Here is a 24,754-nt window from a genome sequence, read left to right on the forward strand (position 1 = left end):
GCTCCTGGGCTGCCAGAGGGATGTCTGACTGCCAGTTTAGGCTGGCCCCCCGGGGAGTGGGCCTAAAATGACAGATGGACATCCCCCGAGGGGTCCTGTACTGCCAGAGGGCACAGGCCAGGCTGAGGAACGCCCCCAAGTGCACAAATTTTCATGTGCGAGGCCTCTAGTCTCTCTATATAAAAGTCCAGCAACCAGAACGGTGAAACGACCAGAACAACCAGAACGACCAGTGGCTATGACACACACTGAGGAAGCCAACCAGCCTGATCTGGGCCCCGATCAGCCGCCCCGCCTGGCCGGCCCTGCCCCCCATAGAAATCTAGCATTTTCTTACTGGTGGATATTTAGGTTGGTTACAGTTTTTCATTTTGCAATAAATTCAGGGATGAAGATCCTGGCAGATGTCTCTTTGTGTATGTGTCTCATCGTTTCTCCTGGGTAGACACTGGGGAAGTAGATAGCTAGATCATGATATGCACATTTTAATGTTAAAAGTATTGTCATATTGCTGCTGAAGTGGCTTTAACAGTTCATACTCCTTCTGGCTGAGACTATCCATTTCCTTATGCCTTGACATATATATGTGTATATTTGGTATAACGCTTCAATTAACAAATGTTTATATTTTGCCAAGCAAGTTGGTGGAAAGTAGATTCCTAGTTCCATAATTACTAATGAAATTGAACATCTATTTATATGATTGCCTTTTCATATTTTTTCCCCTTTTTTTCTATTGGAGTGTTTGCTTTTTTATTTTTTATATTCAGTCGTTTTTATATGTATTTTGTGTAATAAATACCTATATAACTATCTATATTCACATCTATTTACATATACAAATATTTCTTACCTAGTCATTACTTTATGATTTTTGCTTTTTGTGTTTTCTTTAAGGCCTTCCTCTCCTGCCAATTTTGTAAACATATGATCTTGGTATTCTATTTTCCAAATGACTAGACAATTGTTTCAGTGTTATTTATTGAATACTTTATCTTTTCTCTACTATTTTGAAACAGCATTTTTCCCCCGCAAATTCCCATATCAATGGCAAGTCTTAATCTTATATAAAGAAGTGAATCTGAAACTAGTAGAAGGAGGAAGTCCATGACAACAGAATGGGACTGGCCCCCTGAACTGTCTGGCCATGGGAGTTTCCAGCAAGGAAAGCATGGGGACTTTCCAAAGGTAGCACTGTACTTTTTAGCATTAAGCAAATAAATTGGCAGCGAAATGCTCCACATCTTAGTAATACTAATTGCTTTAAAAATTGATTATGTCATTTTAGCTTTTTTTCCCCCCCAAAAAAATTAAGGTCAGGGTATTTATCTTCCAGGTCATTTCCTGTGACACCCCTCAGATGACTGGTGTCCCTTAACTAAAGGTCACTGTTCCTCCTGAATTCTGGTAACCTCTGGTAACCTCTCTCTTCCCTTGTAACCTTGGACCTCTGCTGCCATCACTCCTGGGTTCTTGTAGGATTCCTACACCTTTGTAAATAGTCCAGTGGTGTGCTGGTAAATAGCTGGGCGGGGTACGGGAGGTGGTGGATGTGTGTGTGTGTGTGGGGGGGGGGGGGGGATGGGAGGGAAGAGGCAGGAGAAAGGAAAGAGCCTTAATTTGTAGCCCCTTGCTGTGGTGTAACTATTCCCATCATGGCCTATTTGAAGTTACCAATTGAAGTCACTAAACACAGAGTTGGGAGGAAATGCTAAGAATCAGCTTTTCTAAGTTGTTGTGAAGCAGCTCCAGGACACCACTGAAATGGCCCGTTGGTAAAGAAATTCTTTTTAAATTATCCTAATTTGAATGTGCTAACTGATGCCTATGGATTCCAGGCTGATACTGATACCATCCTGGAACATTGTTCATTCAGAGAGAGGAACTCTCTTTTCTATAGGACTTAATAAGCCTAGAACTTCAGAAGCTGTCTGAAAATACTGCTAAGAGACGGAGGGGGACAAATTCTTGGTGATATCATTGGAAGCCCCGGATACAGCCATACTTGAAAGGAACTGTGCCTTGGCCTTTTCAGGAATATGAACTAATAAATTCTCTCTTTTTGTGTTGTTTATATTGCTTAAGCCAGTTTCGTTGGGATCCTACCACCCGCACACAGAAGATTCCTTAGGGATGCAATGGCACGGCATGACCTGGCCCTTTCCTGACGGTAACCACGGTCTCCTTGATTTCCGCATCCCAGCCACACTGGTTTTCTCTCAGTCACTCAGAAGCTCCTGGTGCCCCTCTACCATAATCGCTTTGTATGTAGTGTTGCCCTGCCTGAAGCATTCTTCCACCCTCTGCTTAGGTAACTCCTACTCATTTTCCAGATCTTGTCTAACGTCACTCTGGTAGGTTGTTACAAGGTGGCCCAGGATGAATTACATCTTCCAGTATTTGTGTAGTCCCCTCCCCTTGGCTCGGGGCTGGCCCTGTGATGCTGTAACCAATTGGATTCAGCACATAACGATGCTGTGCCAGTTCCAAGCCGAAGTCTTAAGAAAGGCGGCAGCTTCTGATTATGTGCTCTTGAGCCCACATGTGAATGGTCTGATTCCCCTACTGGAGAGACCAAATGGAGAGAGTCTAGCTGTATCTCATCCCATGTGCCCGCTGGATACAGCCACATGAGTGATGGTCAAGACCAGCAAAGAAACGGAGCTGAGCCCAAATGACAAAATTGTGAGGAAATAAATGGTTCTTCTTCTTTTTTTTTTAAAAAAAATATTTTTATTGATTTCAGAGAGGAAGGAAGAGGGAGAGAGAGATAGAAACATCCACAATAAGAGAGAATCATGGATTGGCTGCCTCCTGCAAGGCCCCCACTGGGGATTGAGCCCACAACCCTGGCATGTGCCCTTGACCGGAACCGAACCTGGGACCTCTCAGTTCGCAGGCCGATGCTCTATCCACTGAGCCAAACCGGGTAGGGCGGTTCTTCTGTTTTAAGGTCTGGTTGTTATAAGCCATTACGTTTTGGAGTGGGTTGTTGTGCAGCAATAGATAACTGAATGAATCACCTCAAGAAAACTCCTCTAACATTCCTAGACCAAGTCAATCCCCCATTAGACATTATCATAGTACTATACACATTCCTTTACAACAGTTTTCACAATCTATAAGGATGCATTTAACTCAAGAAAGACTTTCTTTTTCAGGGTCTCCTTCCTGTGATAAATTCAAGAGCTCCAGGAATATTTACCTGACTCAAACTCACCCGTCCTGGTCATCGTGGTTATGAAGTTGGGTCTGCCTGCGCAAGGACCTGGTTCTCTGCTTCCATCCTGCTAAATGTGTGGCCGATCCTCTGAATGTAGGTTCTGTAGGAGTTTTTGCCCAGAAATTTAGGACAGTAAAGGTCCCACATTTCCCCACTTCCCAATTTGTGATTCTATTTTCAAGCATTATGCAACATTAATAGGAAAACAAGATTGGAAAAGATTCATGGTTTGCAGGTTTACGGTATTGAGATTTACACAGCAGGTTCTTTCAAAGTACACTTAAGGGAATCAATCTGTGACTGACTTTGGCAATCTTACAAAGTACAGAGACTTCCAGTTCTAAAGGATTTTGTGGTGAGTCATTTAGTTGAAACAGAAAATCCATATCAGTAATAAATCTTTGTAGAAGTACTCTATGTTCTTTTAAAAATTGATTGTTTCTAGGTGGCTACTTCAACCACCATTATGAAAAGAATAGATTTCTGTTATAATATAAAATGATGCTTTCTGAGAAATTGTTCCTGGTTTTATGTTTTGTTAAAAGTTGACACAGGAGATTTATTATGGAGGGTATTTTTAGAGGACCAGAACTTTTAATACATTTATTCTGAGTTATTTTCATTGCTTAATATTATAGATCATAAATATTTTTAAAGAATTTTTTTTATTATTTTTAAAGTATATTTGTATTAATTTCAGAGAGGAAAGGAGAGAGATAGAAACATTAATGATGAAAGAGAATAATTGATTGGCTGCCTCCTGCACACCCCCTAGTGGGGATCAAGCCCACAAGCTGGGCATGTGCCCTGACCGGGAATCGAACCCATGACCTCCTGGTTCATAGGTCGACGCTCAACCACTGAGCCATGCCGGCTGGGCTAGACCATAAACATTTGCCAGACTGGAAATTTTTGGTTGCTGTACTTGTGGGGAGATGGCCTGTGGAGACCTAAATATAATGCAACTTTGGATTTATTATCCTGGCATCCCAAAGCTTCACTCATGGTGAGTGAAGATATACAGGGATTCCCATAGCCTATCCTCTCACTCAAGTGCCCTTCACCCCTTCCTACATATCTAAGACAAAAACTTATACAATTTCCCTCGCCAAGCTGTCATCTTCTCTCCTTTTCCATTGACACTGCTTTAGCTCAGGCCTTTGGACTTTCATGGTAGCCTCATAAACAGTTTTCCTGCCTTTAGTCTCAGTTTTACTCCATCTACCTCGAAATCCATTTTCCACCATACTACTGGAGGTACTGGTCACTCAGTCACTCCTTATCTCAAAAACTTCCTGTGACTCACCATTCTCCACAGCAGAATGTGACTCTGGTCCACATACATTTAGCAGACAAATGGACAAAGGGCCAGAAACCCTCTGAAGTTGTGGAGACAAATGATGTGAATATGGTCCATTTCGTGGAAGAGGGCCTATAGCTTTCATCAGATTCTCAAAAAGGTCTGTGGCTCAACAAGAGGGAAGAACCTGTGGCCTACAGGAGAAAAACAAATTCCTTGTTATGTGACATGATTGTCAAAAGGGTAATGAAGGTGGTGAAAAGATGCTATAAATAGTGCAGGCAAAAGGTACAAGTTCCTTTGCTATGCAGGACAAAACGGGACTTGGCAGCATCCTCCCTACAGGAAAGACAAGTTTTCCTTGCCTTCAAGTTTCCATAAAGGCATCCTATGCTGATGCTACCAAGGTCCTTTGGTCCTTTGAGGAAGGCCAACCCAGCCCCTCTCAGAATGGCCTCTCCCAATTGTCCCGAGAGGTTTGTAGCTGTTCTGTCTCCCTGATAGCTTGCTGGTGCAAAGCACAAATTAACTTTTTCAGGGTAGGAATGTACCTGCCCTGGGGATACTTACCTACTTGCCTTTTTTCAGGCATTTGCTATTAGAGGTGGTGTGAATCAGTCTCAGTACATGTGTAAGTGTGGACCCAGGTGGAATCCAAGAACAATCCCAGATGACCTCCGAATCTGACTTTCCCAAACAAGGTAAGGCTTCAAGATTATTTGAAGCTCTATCCCTCATATGACATATAAGGCACTTCATGATCTGCCTGCTACCTCATTTTCAGCTCCATCTCTGCCATGTGTCCTATACTCCAACATACTAAAATATTCATATGTCCCTGAACTGGCCATGAATTTCCATAACTGCCTTTGACATAAAATAATATCAATGTAATAATAATAAAAATAATAATTTAAAACTCCAACCAAACTCTTTGAGATAGGTAATATTATCCCTAGTTTCAAATGAGGAAACCGAGGCTGATAGAAGTCGCTTTGCCCCAACTTAACAAAGGAAGTAAGTGTGACCTGGAATTTTCTTTTTCCTGTGGTGAACGCACTCCTTACAGGGTCAAGTCCCATCACTTCCTGGTAAAGCCTGCTCTGACTTCTCTGGGTGGAGTTGGGAATTCATCCCTCTATGTTTCCATGACATTTTCAAATATTTTTCACCATAGTAATAACATATATTTATCATAGAAAATTGGGAGATCTAGAAAAGTAATGCTCAGCCATACATCTATCTAAATTCAGTCTTTGTTAGTAACTTTTGTAACTGTTCCCATAGACTTTTTAATATTATTATAACTATTATGTGTATTTTATTCTGTATTCAATGTTTTTTGGCTGGTAGTATTAACATAAACATTTCTCCATGTTATTACACAGTTTCACAATACCTTTGCTTTGTCAATTAGTATATTCCAGGTGACAGGAGATTTGGTTTTGGGTGGTGGACACATGGTGAATATATAAATCTTGTAACATAGAAACCCACACTTGAAACCTATATGATCATATCGATCCATGTCACCCCAATAAATTTAAGTAAAAAAAGAAAAAAAGGATACTCTGGATACAAGTAACAACTCAGATGGTCTTAAACAATAAGGAATATATGATAAACACTATTATTGCTATAACAGCAGTGACAAAAGTAGGGCACTCTCCAGGTATGCTATAATTTGGGTGTCTACCCTATTTTCTACAATTATGTCATATCTGTTCCCCACACCTTCATCCCTTTTAAGGGCTGACCCTGTCCTCAGACACCCTCAGATAACAGGCTGGTGTTGCCTGCTTCCTTGCTCATGGCCGGCAAGAGCGGGGGAAAATGCTATCCTAACAATGAAATAAACTTCCACTTCTCAGTCTGATTTTTAGATCATGTGCTTCTTCCTAGACATAGAATAGTTCCTGGGGAAATTTAACCCTAACCCTAAGCTTGGCTTAAACTTGGGCTCTTGAACCAATCACTGGCAATTCCACTGGATGGGATTATGATCTTTGGTTTATTTGGAATCAACCTTTGGAGCTGAGGATGAAGTCGGCTTGTCTTGAGTCACATAACTGCATTGATGAGGCATGTATACTGGAAGAAAAATTGGGATTCTGTTAGAAAGGAACAAAGTGGGGGCAGGGGGAGGGACTGACTATTACAATTATTTTTTTGCTAATTTGGTAGAGGAAAATCGTTCCTTGTTGCTACTTTAGCTACCATGTCTATAGTCTCCTTCATACACTCTGTTGTGGCACTTCCATATTGTATGGTGGTTATATGCTAATCTGTGGACCTCTTATAGATTATGAGCTTCTTAAGGGTAGGGACTCTGTAATACTAATATTTACTTCCTCAGTGCTTAGCAGATGTTGTATAAATATTAGCTAAATAACTGATTCAATGACAGAATAGGTGAATAAATGAATAAATACAGTGAAAAATGCACACAATAAGATGGTATTTAGAATAGTCATGGAACATACAAAATGGTATTAAAATAAAGAAGGCATAGAGATTACTTTTTTCAACAAATCTTTATTGAGGTCTGACTATGCATGACCTGCTGAAGATACCACAGAGAACAAGACAGATGTGTTTCTGCGTTCATGGAGCTTAGATTCTGATGGGAAGAGAAACACTGAAGAAAGGACTGTGAGTCAGTTTTACAAAGAGAAGTGCAGGGAGTTTGGGGCAATGTGTAGCTGAGGGTTGCTCTAGGCTTTGTTGAACTTGGAGCTGCTTCCCTTCTGAATCAGATCTTACTCTACAGCTTTTGCTTACAATGAGACAGACAACTCGGCACCAAAAGGCAGAGACCAAGCCTTTTTACCTGCGTTTTGTTCCCTGGTACTCCAGTTCATGACTATTCACTTGTAATGGCACTGCTTCTAGACCTCTGACTGAAGGTGGAGCTCAGTAGTTGCTCAGTGGGTCCTGCATGTGAGAGCTGGCAGGCTGTGGACAGATGGTAGAGATTGCGGGTCAGCAGCGCGGGGACTGTGCCTGTAGCCTGCTGAATGAGCTGCTGCACAGGCTGCTGCACAAGCTGCCTGACTACTATTCTGGATGTGTGTGTGTGTGTGTGTGTGTGTGTGTGTGTGTGTGTGTGTGTGTGTGTCTCCCGCCCATACTGGTAGTCTGGCCTGCTTCTCGAGGGCAGAAGTTGTGGTTCCATGGTAATATCCAATCACAACTCTCCTATCTCTCATTAAGGCACTGAAGGGACATATTTTTCTTCTTATGTAACGTAACAAGCAAGAAAGAATGATTTCTAGACCAAAATAGGCTTTTGATCAGGGATTTTTAGATGTTACATGCAGTCCTCCTTATTTCTAAGAAGGGGAGTGCCTTACTTAGGGACAATTTACAAAGGTCACGAGCCTGTTAATGACATCTGCTTTCTTTGAGAAGAAAATTCCATGGTTCTGTGCTGGCATCAGAGCAATTCAGGCCCTGGGAGGTGTTTCCTACAGTTCCGTCAGGATAGGAACCTGACCTACTTTGGGAGATGAGGGATTGCTTCACTGGGGAAATGATATTCTGTGGAAACCTAAAGGATGAGCATGAGTTTTCAAAAAAGAAGGAGAGGCTTAGGGAAGGCAGCATTCCAGGCAAGAGAATAGTTTATGTGGAGGCCTCGAGGCCTCTGGTAAGCAGGCCCCGGGGAACTGAAAGTCTCATACGCCTGGTGTGCAAAGAGTAAGGAGAAGAGGTGTGCTTAGTGAGGCTGGAAATGGAGGCAAGGGTGAGAACGTGCACAGCCTTGCAGACAGTGTTGTCAGTTTAGGATTCAGGCCAGGTCTGAAATTAAGAAGGTCATCACCAGAACAAAATGTATGTGCATGATTCATTACTGCTCTTAAGGTTTCATTCAGTAATTAACTGACATTACAAAATAGATTAAATTTTCATGTTGAATTAGAAGATTGTCTTGTTATTCAACATTTTATTATGAAAGCTTTTCAAAGAAAAAATGGAATCACCTATATTCTGCAATTAATTTTTTGCTATATTTGCTTTGTCACATATTTATCCATATAGCCATTCCTCTAGCCATTTACTTATTTTTTGATGTGTATCAAAATAAGTTGCAGACATCAGTAAACTTCATTCCTGGACACTTCAGTATGCATGTCATTAACTAGAGCTTACAGTTTGTTTATTTTTTGTGGTAAAAGTCACATAGAGTGAAATCTTAAGTGTTTCATTTGATGTGTTTTGACAAATATGTATATAAAAATTTGAAGTTTCAAAAAAGTTACAACTTGTATAAAAATTTATTATCATAGCCCGGACAGTGTGCTCAGTGGTTGAGTGTTGACCTATGAACTAGTAGGTCACGGTTCGATTCCTGGTTAGGGCACATGCCTGGGTTTCGAGTTCAGTCCCCAGTAAGGGGCATGCAGGAGGCAGCTGATCAATGATTCTCTCACATTGTTGATGTTTCTATCTCTCTCTTCCTCTCTGAAATCAATAAAAATATAAAAAAATTATCACATACTGTTGTAAGGCCCTTACATTATACATGAAGTAGTATAATATAAATTTAAGGTAGATTGTGATAAATTAAGGATGCTTATTGGAATTTTAAGTAACCACTTTTAAAATATTATCTGAAAAGCCAATAGAGGAGAAAGGCTGGAATACAAAAAATACTTAACCCAAAATAAGACCTAAAAGAAGGAACAAAGAAGAGAGAGGCATATAAACAAATCACCAGGCAGTAGACTTAAATTCACCTGCAACATAGGTATACCAAACATAAGTGGACTGAACATTCCAATGAAAGATAGTGGTTGTTGCCAGTTGGATAAAAAGTAAGACCTTTAAAAGAGATTCATTTAAATATAAAGGTACAGTTTGAATATTAAAACATGTAAAAAGTCTATACCAGGCAAACACCAAGCATCAGAAAACCAGTATTTGTATATATTGGACAAAGTAGATTTAAAGAAAGAGTATCTCCAGAACACTAGTTTAATGATAAAAAGGTCAGTTAATAAAAAAGACATAATCCTGAGGTTGTGTGCACCTAATAACAGAGCTTCAAAGTATATGAAAGCAATAATTGACAAGAAAGAAATGGCGCCCTAGCCGGTTTGGCTCAGTGGATAGAGCGTCAATTTTTGGACTGAAGGTCCCAGGTTCGATTCCGGTCAAGGGCACATGCCCAGGTTGCAGGCTCAATTCCCCAGTGGGGGGCATGTGGGAGGCAGCCAATCAATGATTCTCTCTCACCATTGATGTTTCTATCTCTCTCTCCCTCTCCCTTCCTCTCTGAAATCAATTAAAATATACTTAAAAAGAGAAAGAAATGGATTTATAATCTTACTTAGAGATTTTAATACTCCCTTTTCAGTATGTAATAGAATAAATAGACAAAATATCAATAAGAATACAGAAGATCTGAATAACACACTCACCCACTGGACCTGATGTATTTAGATGATCCAGTAATTGTGGAGTACACATTCTTTCCAAGTGCATACTGACATTCACTAAGATATACTTTATGATACTGGGCCATGAATAAAATTTAAAAATAATACCATGTAAGAAAATAAAAACAAAAATACTTAGAGATAAATTCAATAAAAATGTGCAAAACCTCTGTAATGAAAAATACAAAATCTAACATGAGAAATTATATATCTAAATAAATGGAGTGGCAAATTATTCTTGGATTGGAAACTTCCATAGCATTATGATGCCAACCTTCCATAAATTGATCTATACTGTTAAAGCCATCTAGTCAAAATACTAGCAGGATTGTTTAAAAATAAATTTATAAGCTGATTGTAAAGTTTATATGACATTTCAAAAGATATAGGATAGCTAAAATGCTCTTTAAAAAGGACAAAGTTGACTTAACTACCTGATTTCAAGAATTACCAAAAAGCTATAGTCATCAAAACAGTGTGAAATTGGTGTAACTAGATCAATGGAATAGAATAGAATCAAGAACTAGACTCATACATGTACAGTTAATTGGTTCTCAACAAAGGTGCCAGGGAAATTCAATGGGGAAAAGGAGAGTCATGTCAACAAATGAGACAGGAATAACTAGATATCTATGTGACAAAATATCATTGTATATTGCATTTGTAGTATGTTTACAACAAATTAAAATTTGGAGTCTATGTTGGCCATATCCTGGGAAATAAATTATGCATGTTACCACTATACTAGCTGCCTCAAACCACAGGAGTATCATTATTAAGTAAATTGAAGGGCTGCATTAACAGGGAGGACACAAGGGCATCATTTAGAAAATCGTTTGAATTCATTAAATAATGCTTTACTTTCTGGATGACATAATAAAAATGACCTTCTATTTTTAGGATGCACTTAGATCCTCTCTCTGCATTACTAGTAGGAGGAATTTCTAATTTCATTTATGATCACTGATAGATATCTGTGAGGCTTCTAGCTGGGGATGGAGGGGCAGGTGATCCAACCTGAAAAAGTGAAATCTCTTAAGTCAATAGCTGAACAGCTTGAAAAAGTCAATAGATCCATTATCAACTTCTTTCTGAGGCTTCTTTTAGATACTGGGACAATCAAGTTCACTGTGTATCCTTCATGTGTATGGGAGCTGGTGTTATTATTGTGACTAGTGAATCTTAATGAAAAACAGAAGTTTCTGCCGTAACACACTGAAATGTAAATGCAATTAAGTTTTGAAAAGTTATTCCTACCACACATTGGGTTTTGAGAGGGGTTTCTTGAGGACAAAAGATCAAGCTGCTATATAATTCTAACCCCCATATCCAGGAGGCTTTGTAATTGGGTAAGTTTGATATTCTCCAAGGAGTTCCTGTCTCAGAAAGGGCCTCTTGATTCTAATGAGTCAAGTTGCAGCTGGAGTAGCAGCAGTTTCTTATCATTCCAATAATCTAGGAAATTCTCCCAGAGCCGCGACAAAAATGCTCCCACCAGGGAAGAAATCTTCTCTCTTCCAAACGGTGCTAGAGATGTGCCATTAACTCTACCTTTTATTTAATTTTTTTTCTATCCACCTCTATAGTGGTGTTTTAATTTTTAAAAAAATTATAGCCTATCTCTGCAGGCAATGGCACTTCCATTACTATAATGTTACTTGAAATGTTCAAGTTACAGGAGGGTTGATTAGATCACATTTCTGTTTAAATAACACGCGTGAGGATACACTTTGAACACTGTCACTGCAGGTCACTTCCTAAGCCCCCCACTCATATTACAGATCATCTCTTAGGGAGAATTATTGTTGCGAGTTGGTCATTTCAACCATTTTGTCTTTCTTCTCAGTTTGCTATTGATGGAGCATGCATCAAGGCCAAACTAAGAGCTTTCCTTACATTATCTAATGTAATCCTTATGACACTCTCTCAAATAGATACTTTTATTTCCCCATTTTACAATTACCTTACTTTAGGACAGAGAGTTAGGTGGTCATAGAGTTGGACCTCAAACGCAGATCTGGATCCATGAGAACAAGATCTGACAACTACTCCACATTCCCTTACCGAGCTCAGAGGATGCATAATCCTGATTTTACCTCAAATCCTAAGCACCTTTCTGCAACTCCCTGTGTGTTTGCTATCAATTGCTTGCCTAGTCTAGGCAGACCTGTACTAGGCAGCATGGAGCAAGGTCAAGGAAAACGCAAGAAATTTGCATGCCTCCGACAAACATATCTAGGTAAGATATAGTGAAGCAGTTGTCGTGAACTTAAGATGCACACTAGAAGAAGCATCTGTGGAACTTTATCAAATATTCTGCTTTGATTGGTTTGTGGTGAGGCCTGGGCATCAGGACTTTTAAAACTCCCTAGGTTTCTAATGTGCAGCCAAGGCTGGGAACAACCTAGCTTGAATGGGAAAAAAACAAACACACATGTAAAATAACATCAAGGCCTGGCTGGTGTGCTCAGTGGTTAGAGCACCAGCCCAGGCACAGAAGGGTGGCAGGTTCGAGTCCCGGTCTAGGGCATTCATGGGAGTTGCAGGTTTGATCCCAGGTCCTGGTCGGGGCATGTTGGGGAGGCAACTAATAGATGTGTCTCTTTCACATTGATCTCTCTCTCTCTCTCTCTCTCTCTCTCTCTCTCTCTCTCTCTCTCTTTCTCTCTCTGTTTCCCTCTCCCTTCCACTCTCTCTAAAAATCAGTGGTAAAAAAAATCCTCAGGTGAGGATTAAGAAAAAAATGAAAATAAAATAACATAAAAAAACCACTACAATGTACACAATAATATATTCTGAAATATATTTATTTCTTACTTCATTCCACAAAGGATATGCCATGGCTAAATAATTATTCTGGAGAGAATGAATTCCACGGAGGCGCACAGACTTGTCACATAGGCCATAGATGGACTGGCACAAGTGAAGTCAGTAGAGAAATAATTCAGTAAAGCTTTATTTCTCTGGTTTTGGTTTGCAAGGCAACGTTTAGAAGATATTGGAAGAAATAGCTCTCAGAAGACAGCGATTGGTCCAGGTACTGTTTCTAGGTGGTTGATTGGTCCAAGGACTGTTGCCAGGCAGTTGATTGGTCTGGAAGCTGTTTCTAGGCTGTCTGCCCAGTAGATCGCCTTGTCTCCAAGGGTTACTCAATCTACCAAGTGAGAACAGGCCTCAGAAGCTTGTGTGGAATGGTAATTTTCCCCATTACAGAGCTTGTTGAGGAGAATACCAGATGACTCAGGCACAGCGTACATTTTTTTGATCCAACTTCCTTAAGGGTTACAAACTGTTCATAAGGCAGAAGCTTCCTTACTGATTTTTTCACAAGTCTAGGAGTGCTGGAACCATTCCATGAAAAATTTCCAGCTGTTAAAAGGGCAGCAGTAAACTATTCAGTGCAGTTCAATTGGACTATTTCCTGTCTTTTTTTCCTTTCTCTAGAGTAGATGAACCTGCTCTCAGGAGGAAAAAAAGAGTAAAAAAATGATGGTGTAATAATAGTAAAAGCAAGCCAAGAAAAAGGGTAAAGTCACTATAATTCTATATCCTTAATATTTAACTATTATAATTTTTGCATATTTTAATTTAAATCTAAGGTTGGTATTATTTGGATGAGGATATATATAAAATTTAAGGGTTGACTGTCTAACCATATCTTTAAAATGGTTCTATCAATTCCTTTATTTTATAGTGGCTTACCAAATTCCTTTGAAAGTATGATGGTGAAACAATTTATAAGCAAATTTTATAGTTTTAGCTTCAGATTCAATGAATATTTTTGGAGTGGCACACACATGCTGGACACTCATGCTACATAATGATCTCATTGAAAAATAACAATAATAAGCATCTAGAGAGACTGCCTGGTGACAGGCAGGCTCTGTTCTAAGAACTGGAGATATGGTTGGGAAAAAAAATCTGGACAAAATCCATCTCTAGTGGGAAAGATATGCAGTAACAACCTGGGCTGACACAGATGCTTCTGTGCCCTTGTGCTTGACACATATTAACTCATTTCATTCTTTTAACAATGCTATGAAGTAGGTACTATCATCATTTCCATTTCATAGGAGAGGAAACCAGTGCACAGAGAGGTTAAGTAACTTGCTGAAGGTCACACAGTTAGTGAGCATTAGGGTTGGAATTGATGGCTCCACAGGCTGCATGCTTAACTGCTGTGCTATTGTTCCTCTGTAATTGCTCATTTCTACTTATTCTGTTGATGCAAGGCATACAAATTTTCCTTTTTCGATTGCGCCACTGGAGCTCCCAAATTTTCCTTTTTCTTTCTCAAATATTTTCCATTTTTTACTTCAAATATGTAATATTACTCTATAAAGATATTGGATAATTACTTTTGCCAATACTTTTCAATTACAGGAAACTCACTGTGTGACCCATATTTCACCCAAGGAAAATAAGATGAAATGTTTTGCTTGGCGTATTCGCAAAAATTTTGCTTCAACCCCGGGTCCGGGCGAGGCCGCGGGCCCCCGGATCCGGGTGAGCCTGGCCCCGGGTCCGGGCGAGGCCGCGGGCCCCCGGATCCGGGTGAGCCTGGGCCCCGGGTCCGGGCGAGGCCGCGGGCCCCCGGATCCGGGTGAGCCTGGGCCCCGGGTCCGGGCGAGGCCGCGGGCCCCCGGATCCGGGTGAGCCTGGGCCCCGGGTCCGGGCGAGGCCGCGGGCCCCCGGATCCGGGTGAGCCTGGGCCCCGGGTCCGGGCGAGGCCGCGGGCCCCCGGATCCGGGTGAGCCTGGGCCCCGGGTCCGGGCGAGGCCGCGGGCCCCCGGATCCGGGTGAGCCTGGGCCCCGGGTCCGGGCGAGGCCGCGGGCCCCCGGATCCGGGTGAGCCTGGGCCCCGGGTCCGGGTGAGGCCATGGGCCCCTGGATCCGGGTGAAGCCGTGCCCCTGGGCCCGGCCGAGACCAAACCAGAGGGAGTCGGACCTGCATTACCACCATTTGTCCACCATCCAGAGCTGAGGGGTCAGTGCCGACATGTACTCATAAGGAACTGGTGGACATTGATATTGGGTCTCAAAAGAACTGTTGGTCCAGAAAGAAACTCACTACAGACTGATTCATTTGCCTGTCAGCATAACTATTATTGCTCGTCGCACATTCAATTCTTATATCTCTAGTGACACATGATTTCGCTCATCTAGGGGAAATGATGAACAACATGGACTGATGAACAAGAACAGAACCAGAAACAAGGAGGCACCGATCGGACTATCGGGCCTCAGAGGGAGGATAGGGGAGGGTGGGGGGAGAAGGGAGAGATCAACCAAAGGTCTTGTGTGCATGCATAAGAGCCTAACCAATGGTTAAGTTCAACAGGGGGTTGGGGCATCCATGGGGAGGGGTGTGGGATGGGAATGGGGGGATGAGGACAAATATGTGACACCTTAATCAATAAAGAAATTTTTAAAAAAAATTTTGCTTCAAAATAAGTGGCAGGTAGATAATATCTATACTCTCAAAATAGGAAGTGATCTAATGAAGTAGTTTCTAATCTTGTCTGCACATTGGAATCATGTGGAGTATTTTATAAAAAATTAATTAATGTATCCATTGATTTTTAGAGAGAGAAACATCGATTTGTTGTTCCACTTTTTCATGCATTCATTGGTTTCTTCTCCTCCTCCTCCTCCTCCTCCTCCTCCTCCTCCTCCTCCTCCTCCTCCTCCTCCTTCTTCTTCTTCTTCTTCTTCTTCTTCTTCTTCTTCTTCTTCTTCTTTTTAAATTGATTTTAGAGAGAGAGGAAGGGAGAGGGGGAGAGAGAGGAAGGGAGAAGGGAAAAGACAGAAACTTCGAGAGAGAAACATTGTTGATTGGCTGCCTCCTACTGGGGATTGAGCTCACAACTCAAGCAAGTGCCCTGACGGGGAATCCAGAGACCTCTTGGTGCATGGATTGATGCCCAACCAATGGGCCAGGGCATTAGTTGCTTTTTGTATGTGCCCTGACCATAAATCGAACCCACAAGCTTGGCAGATCAGGACGATGTTCTAATCAACTGAGCTATCCAGCCAGGGCTATTGGAGGGATTTAAAATATACTGACACCATGGAGCTCCAGGGGCGCAATCGGTTAGCGCGCGGTACTTATAAAATATACTGACACCAGGGTCCACCAGCTGGGCTTCTGACTCAATTGGTCTGGAGTGGGTTAAAGCATGAGTACTTAGCTAATATGATAATCTGCAAAGTGATAGAATGTTTAAAAGCCAGACACTTAGAGTTATAGTCATTACTAAAAGCACAGCTTTGAATCGGAGTGACCTGGATGAAATCCCATGTCGGCCACAATGCAGGCCTCCCGCATTGGCCAGGTTTAGGATGTGGCCCTTTTTCGTCTTCAGATGTCATGTTGCTAGCTTAAAGTCAGCCATAGTGGGAGTATTTATATAAAAGAAACGGGCAAAATCTACAAATTAGGGCATTCTGGCACATCCCCAGGTAGTTAAACCTTTACCACACACCATTGCTTCTAGGCCTCTGCACATGTGGTCCCCACTCCAGCCCCACTTGGCTCAGCTTAAATGTCACTTTCTCCTGGGAGCTCCTCCTGACTCTTCAAGATTGGGACAGATACCCTTCGGTGATCCTATGGTAATTTGGGCAGCCCCCGTTGCTGTACTTATTATACTGATTTATTTTGTATCCTATACTGGCCAAGTAAAGTCCTTGAGGTCAGGGATCTTGTCTTGCTCATTGCCATTGCTCTCTACCTAGGATAGGGTATGGCACATAGCAAGGTGCTAAATCATATTTTAAAATGAATCAATACATGAGTAGTAGATATAATAAACCCTCCCTATTAAATAATAAGCTTTTTAAGGTTAAAGAACATAGCTTAACCTCTGTATCCCCTGAATTTCCTTACACACAGTGAACATTCAGTAGAAGTGTGAATAGAATGAACTAGACTTCTGATACTTTATCTGAACCTAAAACTAGGGGCCAGTTTAAAATACTCATTCTAGAAGTGAGTTAATGACCTTTGATGTTATGGTTCTATGGAATCCAAACCTGGAGTTTTGAAATACGTCACCAGAAACTTAAGGTTTTCCTAGTCACCAACTTGCCTCAGTTTACTACTCTTAGTTCCTCATTTCTCCTAACAAAGTGGTCTCAAGCTTATCCCACTTCTTCTTCCCTCTTTGTCTACATGGACACACTCTTTGCTCACAGATTCATGTGCACAATGAGCCACAAGGCAGAGCAGTGTGGTGAGGTGAAAAGTGCTTGGGATTTAGTCAGGAGACACTGGTTGTGTTCCGGTCTGTCACAACCTTTCTGGAGTCTTCATCTCTTCATCTGCAATGCAGAAAATTATTACTTCCATATCTAATTTACTAAGCTGTGCCCTGGCCAGATAGCTCAGTTGGTTAGCATCATTATTATTGTCCCGATACACCAAGGTTATGGGTTCAGTCCCTGGTCAGGGCACATACAAAAATCAACCAATGACTCCATAAATAAGAGGGACAACAAAAACCTTTCTCTCTCTCTCCTCCTTTCTCTAACATCTATATATATAAAAGGCTAAGTGACTGACCATCCATCCATCTGTCCGACCAACCGGCTGGTACATATGACGCGCACTGGCAATTTAAAAATAAACGTTGACTCGTGCATGTGCCATACATATAAAGCTCTCACTAGCGCCAATCGTGTTTCGTTCTGTCATTGTCAATCGTGAATTTGGTTGTTTTTGTTGACATACTGAATATACTCGATGGAGATTTTCGCACCTATTTGAGTGATGAGTCCATTGATTCAACAGATGCTGAAAAAAAATTTTTTCCCCATCAAATTTCTTAATAGTATTACTCCTTCGGGAATGCCGTGTCATAAATTAAAATTGAAAGTAGGTGCAATCATCATGCTACTGAGAAATCTTAATAGTAAATGGGGTCTTTGTAATGGTACTAGATTTATTATCACAAGATTGCAACCTAACATAATCAAAGCTGAAGTATTAACAGGATCTGCGGAAGGAGAGGTTGTTCTGATTCCAAGAATTGATTTGTCCCCCGCCTGACACTGGCCTCCCACTTAATTCTAAGACAATTTCCCATGAGGCCAGCATTTGTGATGACTATTAATAAATCACATGGACAAACTCTAGACAGAGTAGGAATATTCCTACCTGAACCCGTTTTCAAACATGATCAGTTATATGTTGCTTTCTCTCGAGTTCTAAGAGCGTGTGACGTTAAGGTTAAAGTTGTAAATACTTCATCACAAGGGAAATTAGTCAAGCACTCTGAAAGTGTTTTTACTCTTAATGTGGTATACAGGGAGATATTAGAATAAGTTTAATCAATTTATCAATCATTGTTTTTATCAATGTTGTTTTTTTATATTGTTTTTGTTTTTTTATATTGTTTTTGTTGTTTTTATATCATGTCTTTGTTGTTGTTATATCATGTTGTTATTGTTTATTTATTAATCAATTTATATATTATTTTCATATACATTTTTTACTAATTTTCTTTTATCTCTGACACTTCTATTATAGACAAAGGGTGAATAGCAATATTAAAATATTTCTCCTAACTAATTTCCTTTCAATGTGCACAAATTTGTGCACTGGGCCACTAGTCAATAAATAAAAATTTTAAAAATTAAAAAAAACTTTCAAAAAGATGATTTACTAAATGTTTTATAGGATCAAAAGAGTTAACAGAGTTAAAAATGGTTTTGTAAGCTGTAAAATACTACACAGAGTAAATGTAAAATCTCTCAGACAAATTGGTCTTAAGCACATGGTATCCTATATAATAAAGAGGTGATATGCAAATTAATCCTCATGCCCTCACAAGATGGCTGCCTACAACCAGGCCTGCAGGGGGGTTAGTGAGGGACTCAACTGAACAAGCAGGCTGTGTGAGGCGACTAGGCCGGCAGGGGGGTTAGTGAGGGATGACCAAACGATTGAACAAGCAGCCTGCGTGGAGTGACCAGGCCAGTAGGGGGGTTAGTGAGGGATGACTAAATGACTGAACAGCAGGCTGTGTGGGGCGACCAGGCTGGTGGGGGGGGGGCAGTTGGGGGTGACCAGGCCGGCAGAGGGGGGCAGTTGGGGGCGACCAGGCCAGCAGAGGGGGGCAGTTGGGGGGACCAGGTTGGCAGGGGGGGCAGTGAGGGGCAACTAGGCTGGTGGGGGGGCAGTTGGAGGCGACCAGGCCAACAAGGGGGGCAGTGAGGGGCGATCAGGCTGGCATGGGGGGGGCAGTTAGGGGCAACCAGGCAGGCAGACAGGTGAGCAATTAGGAGCCAGCAGTCCAGGATTGTGAGAGGGATGTCCGACTGGCAGGGATCGGGCCTAAACCAACAGTCGGACATCCCCCAAGGGGTCCCAGATTGGAGAGGGTGCAGGCTGGGCTGAGGGGACGCTCCCCCCCCCCATGCACAAATTTCGTGCACTGGGCCTCTAGTAGTTTAATAGTTCCCTAGCAAACAAATGGAATCTGTAAGGGGATAAAAAGAGTATTCCAGTATGGAGAGGGTATAGAAATATAGGGGTTATTTATTTGGGAAAGAGAGAGATGCCTTACTTGTTTTGCAGCATGCAATCAGGTAAATATTATGGTTTTGCATAGCAAAGACATAAAACATTGGCTTCCTATCAGATGTTACATAGGAAATAGATTGCATCAGAGATAGCAGGTGTGCTATCAATCAGGAATTAAAAAAACGCACAAATGATCTTGTCAATTGAAACAAACGATAAGGATATATTGATGGCTGATAACTAGAATAACAAAATTTCATTCCCCAATAGATCTAATAGGCTCTAATTAATCTAAAAGCTTAAAGTAATGTCAGAATTAGATCAATACCAAGTAACAGTTCCTTTCAAATAGCGACTAGTGAGGATCTCAAATGCAAGCATTGTTGCAGATGGGTTTGCCCATTTCTTAGTTTTGGTACAGATTTTCCCTTGCATATGTTACTGATTAGCTTCCCACAACAGGAAGACTAGGTGTTTTTTCCGATCAGCAGCAGAGACATCACTTGAGAGCTTGTTAGAAATGCAGAATCTCAGGCCCACCCAGACCTATTAAGTCAGAATCTGCATTTTAATAAGTACCCAGGGATTGAGTTTAAGGTGCACGGTTTTAGGGATCATTTAGTTATTTGTCAAATGGTAAAAAACAATCAGGCCCTTTAGGGTGATATTTTTCCCATCAAGGTTTAACACACCTGGGCGGCAGAGCTTTGATTGGAATAAATGTTTTCTGTCTCTGCTGGCAGGTTCCAGCATCACATACAAAAAGGCAGACAATGCTCCTCATAACTTAAACAGAAGAAGTAATTTTTTGCCCTAGCAGGTTTGGCTCAGTGGGTAGAGCGTTGGCCTGCAGACCAAAGGGTCCTGGGTTCGATTCCAGTCAGGGCACGTACCTTGTTTGCATGCTCCTCCCTGGCCTGGACCTTGGTAGGGGTTTGTGCAAGAGGCAACCAGTCGAAGTTTCCCTGTCTTTCCTTCTCTCTTCCACTCCCTCTGAAAGATCAATGAAAAATATCCTTGGATGAGGATTAACAACAACAACAAGGAACAAGTAATTTTTTAAAAAATATATTTTAATTGATTTTTCACAGAGAGGAAGGGAGAGGGATAGAGAGCTAGAACCATCGATGAGAGAGAGACATCGACCAGCTGCCTCCTGCACACCCCCCACCAGGGGATGTGCCCACAACCAATGTACATGCCCTTGACCAGAATCGAACCTGGGACCTTCCAGTCCGCAGACTGACGCTCTATCCACTGAGCCAAACCGGTTTCAGCGGAACAAGTAATTTTTTATGGCATACAGAAGCAGATAGTTATTCATATCTCTGAAAACCTCCATGCCTTGACAGTAATGCTTTGAAAGCAAATATTTGTTTTTCCTTTTAATCGTTCATATTTTCCAATAAAGAAACTTATGTAAACTGCACAGCAGAGGCACTTTGCTAGTAACTGTTATTTAATAATGTGTAGGTTAGGCTGATGTCTGTTATTATGAATGTGATGAGCCAGGGCCAAATTGAACCTTTGGAATGGGTATACTAGCACACACGTGTAATTGAAGAGCGTGACTCACTGACCTACTTTCTTTGTTACCAAACCAGTCGGAGATTGGATTACAAGGGTTTTAGCGCCATCTAGTGGTCACACATGGTTCAGGTTTCGGTTGCAGAGATAATATGGGGAATTCTAGTTTTATCTTTTAACCCAAATGCATCCAACTTCTCACTTTCCAGGAGAATCAATCCAACACATACACTTTTTATGCTGTTTTTATACTTAAAATTATAGGCTGAGGGTTCTTGGAGCTGATCGAAAAGTTGGAGATGTTCCTATTTCGAAAAGAAAGACTGAAGTCATATTTGATGCTTCCCTCATTTGATATATTCATTTTGTCATCCCTCCAACCCCCCAGTAATTTCTCAAAACATTAAGCCTGAGCAATAGGGTTTCCAGACTCACAAAAGATCCCCTTTACTCACAATGTGGCTGGGGAGCAGTGGCTGCTGGACCAGAGGGAGCCTTGCCAAAGATCAGTGCTTCTTTGGCATAAGAATTATTTGGGTGATTATTTTTGAAAACTAGCAGACAGAAGTTGCTCTGAAAACACAGTAGAAGTCGCTATTCTTTAAGGGAAATGTTCATATATAAAGGAAATCTGTTGGTGAGGGTATTCCCCTCTCTGTACCATGAAGAGAAGGATAACTCCAAATTACAGGAGACCCTTATCAACTGATAAGGGAGTGACTTAAATCTGCAAAGCTGACCTCCCCTCAACACATTTCTTTTGTCTTTAGCTGAAGAAGGTATTTACTAGTAAGGTGGTGAATTAGGCCATCTGGGGGATTTACTCAGTTTCCCTGGGTATCTTCCATGTATACATGATATAGATATACATGCTAATAAACTTGCATTTGTTTTTCTCTTGTTAATCTGTCTTATTCCAGGGGTTCTCAGCTAAGAACTCAGAAGGGTAGAAAGAAAATTGTTTTTCTTCCCCTACACTACCTATTTAGCAGAAATGGAATTCAGAATCAAGATTAAGTTGGTTTACAGAAAATAGAGATAAAATATCCTTCCTTGCACAGTTTTGTAGCCAGTGGGAGGGACCAGAGTTTACTACCCCAACTATACCTTTTGGGAAACTGATTATTTTTGAGAAACAAAACACTCCCTGAGGGAATACCGGGAGCCTCTGAAATCAGGTTTGAAAAAGTGCCACTGAAGAATTTAAACTCTTCAAGCTGGTTCAGCACTGTTGATAGAAAGAAGGAAGAGAAGGTGGATTTGAGTTTGCTCCCATTTCATTCTCTGTAGCTCCCAGCAGTATACAAAGAAAGGGAGGGACATGGAAGGTGATTTTTAAGGCCTCTGTCTCGGTCTTTGACTTTCTGAATAACATAATGACCCTCTGAAAAAGGGAGAAAAACAGCAGCCAAGTTCCTGGGGGTCAGAAAAGCTTGTGTTTCTACAAGCCTAGCTATGCCTCCAGAGGTAATGGTGGATGTTGTGGGTTGAGCTGTCCAAAAAGAAATGTTGAACTTCTAACCTCGGGTACTTGTGAATGCGACCTTATTTAAAAAATAGGGGCTTTGCAGATGGAATCAAGTTAAAGTAAGTTATACCAAATTAGGGTGGCCCTAATCCGATATGGCTAATGTCTTATGAAGATGGAAATTTGCATACAGCCATCGGTAGAGAGGAGAATGCCATGTGAAGGCACAGATACAACATGTGAAGATGGAGGCAAAGGTTGGAACCAAGGAGTGACTGGACCTACCAGAGGCTGGCAGAGGCAAAGAAGCATCATTCCTTAGGATCTTTGGAAGGAACATGCTTCTGCCAACACTGTGATTGCAAACTTTTAGCCTCCAGAACGGAGAGAATAAATTTCTGTTGTTTTAAGCCACCTGGTTTGTGGCCCTTTGTTACAGCAGCTCTAGGAAACTAATACCACGGGGGAGACCTCTGATGGAAGCTGAACCTCTGGGTTCTGAGGGCATTTTCTGGGGGTGGACCCCCATATCGGGAGCAGGGACAGTAGACCTCTGGCCACTGAGGACTATGGAGGTGCTGGCAGATACCTGAATTAATGCTTGCCGTCTGAAGAGATACCTAAAGGTTTCTGCCCTTGAAGACTTCAGCGCTCTTACAGTAAACAGTGATTTAGTGTTTGTGATTGAACATCTGAGTTCTCTAGAACAGACGTTTGGGCACTAAAACCTCGTGTGTACCAGATAAATTCAAAAGAGCTTGGGGAAAGTTGTCTGATTTTTACAAGGGCTAGAGACTTAGATACAGAGAACACCGGCTCCCAGAGCTTTAGAACCGGACAGCGTGGGTTAGAACAGGGGCAGATGCAGGTTTTGTGGGGCCTTGTATCAATTTTCTAAAGCTGTTGTAAAGACGTACCAAATTGGAGTGGCTCAAAGTGTTTTACATTTTCGGAGGTTAGACGCGTGAAATCTAGGCGTAGGCAGGGCCATGCTCGCTCGGCCAGCAGAGAATTGGGCATCATTTAGGCAGACGGCTGCCTAGTAAGGAAAGTCTTATTTTTGTCCTGTCAAGGGAGGAGTGACACTTTCCACTAAAAGGTCTCAGCAGACATAACGGCCAGCGGGACAGACCAGGAGTGGGACCTGACTTAGGCTCTTTGAGGGAGGTGGTGGCCTTTGGGCCCTCTCAATGGAAAAATACTGAGAGGGTCCAGGCATACAGGGTGCTGAGCTGCCCTGCAAGTTTCCCATCCACTCCTTAAAATACACTCCCCCAGGCCCTGCCGGTGTGGCTCGGTGGGTTGGAGCATTGTCCAGTATTCTGAAAGGCTGCGGGTTCGATTCCGAGTAAGTCACCTAGGTTTTGGGTTCGATCCCAAGGCCGGGTGCCTACAGGAGACAACCAGTCTCTCTCTCCCCTTCCTCTCTCTAAAATCAAGACAAGTCCTCGGGTGAGGATAAAAAAAACCCCACCCCAAACACGTATATATTCCCTCACACTCACACTCTTGCAGTTCAAATTGAGCATTTGTGCTTACATCCAGCTTTATATTTAACACTGTAACGTAGCCTGTTACCTAAAGAGTCTCATTACCAGGTAGGTGGCCTTTGCAAAATGCTCCCAATCATCTCTGCCGAGCTGAAAGGGAAAGACCTTGTGTTTGGCCAGGCGAAGGGGAACACCGCCACGTAGTGGTGCTCCATTGGGCAATTCCTGCCTTCGCCCAAGATACACGTTCGTTAGTGCCTTGGAGACCTGGACCCTCCGAGGTTCCGATTGTGCTTGGACACTCTGCTCTACAAATGTACGAACACAAGTCTTAACGGAAGTTTTTGGATCCATTTCAGATACCACAGGGATCCGTAGAAGCACCTCCCCGAAGAGCAATTCCTCATTTCTGGTACTCCAATCCCTCGCCTTCAGAATTTCTCTCAGGCTTCTTCTCTGGACCCACGTCGGATCCCCAAATTCCAAATCAAAGGCAGATCCAGCCGGGACGCAAGCTGGGCCGAAAAAGGGCGATCGGGCTCTAGAGCTGCGATAGCGGTGTGATGCCCTTTCCTTCGGACAAGAGATGCTCCTAGGAAAGCTGCGGACCGGCCTACGCAGGGAAACTGGCTCGCCTTCTTTTCATTTCTTCTGGCTCCTATCTGCTCCCCGGAGGGGAAACAAACCCGAAGTTCAGTCGGCCAGCCCCGAACGAGGGCGACTGCGCCTGCGCAAAGCTGTTGACACGCGCGCGCGCGCGCCGGGCTCCGGGCGGGGCG

General features: G+C 42.1%; 1 long non-coding RNA gene across 1 annotated transcript; it reads left to right on the plus strand.

Annotated features, from left to right (window-relative positions):
- The first annotated feature begins 3,191 nt into the window (after nucleotides 1–3,191).
- On the plus strand, nucleotides 3,192–24,721 carry LOC307105002. Its single transcript, XR_013813972.1, has 3 exons — nucleotides 3,192–3,316; nucleotides 5,112–5,224; nucleotides 24,335–24,721. It is a non-coding gene; the product is annotated as an uncharacterized lncRNA (long non-coding RNA).
- The last annotated feature ends 33 nt before the right edge of the window (nucleotides 24,722–24,754 follow it).

This window comes from Cnephaeus nilssonii (assembly GCF_951640355.1).
Source record: "Cnephaeus nilssonii genome assembly, chromosome: 9".
In the NCBI taxonomy this organism is placed as follows: domain Eukaryota; kingdom Metazoa; phylum Chordata; class Mammalia; order Chiroptera; family Vespertilionidae; genus Cnephaeus; species Cnephaeus nilssonii.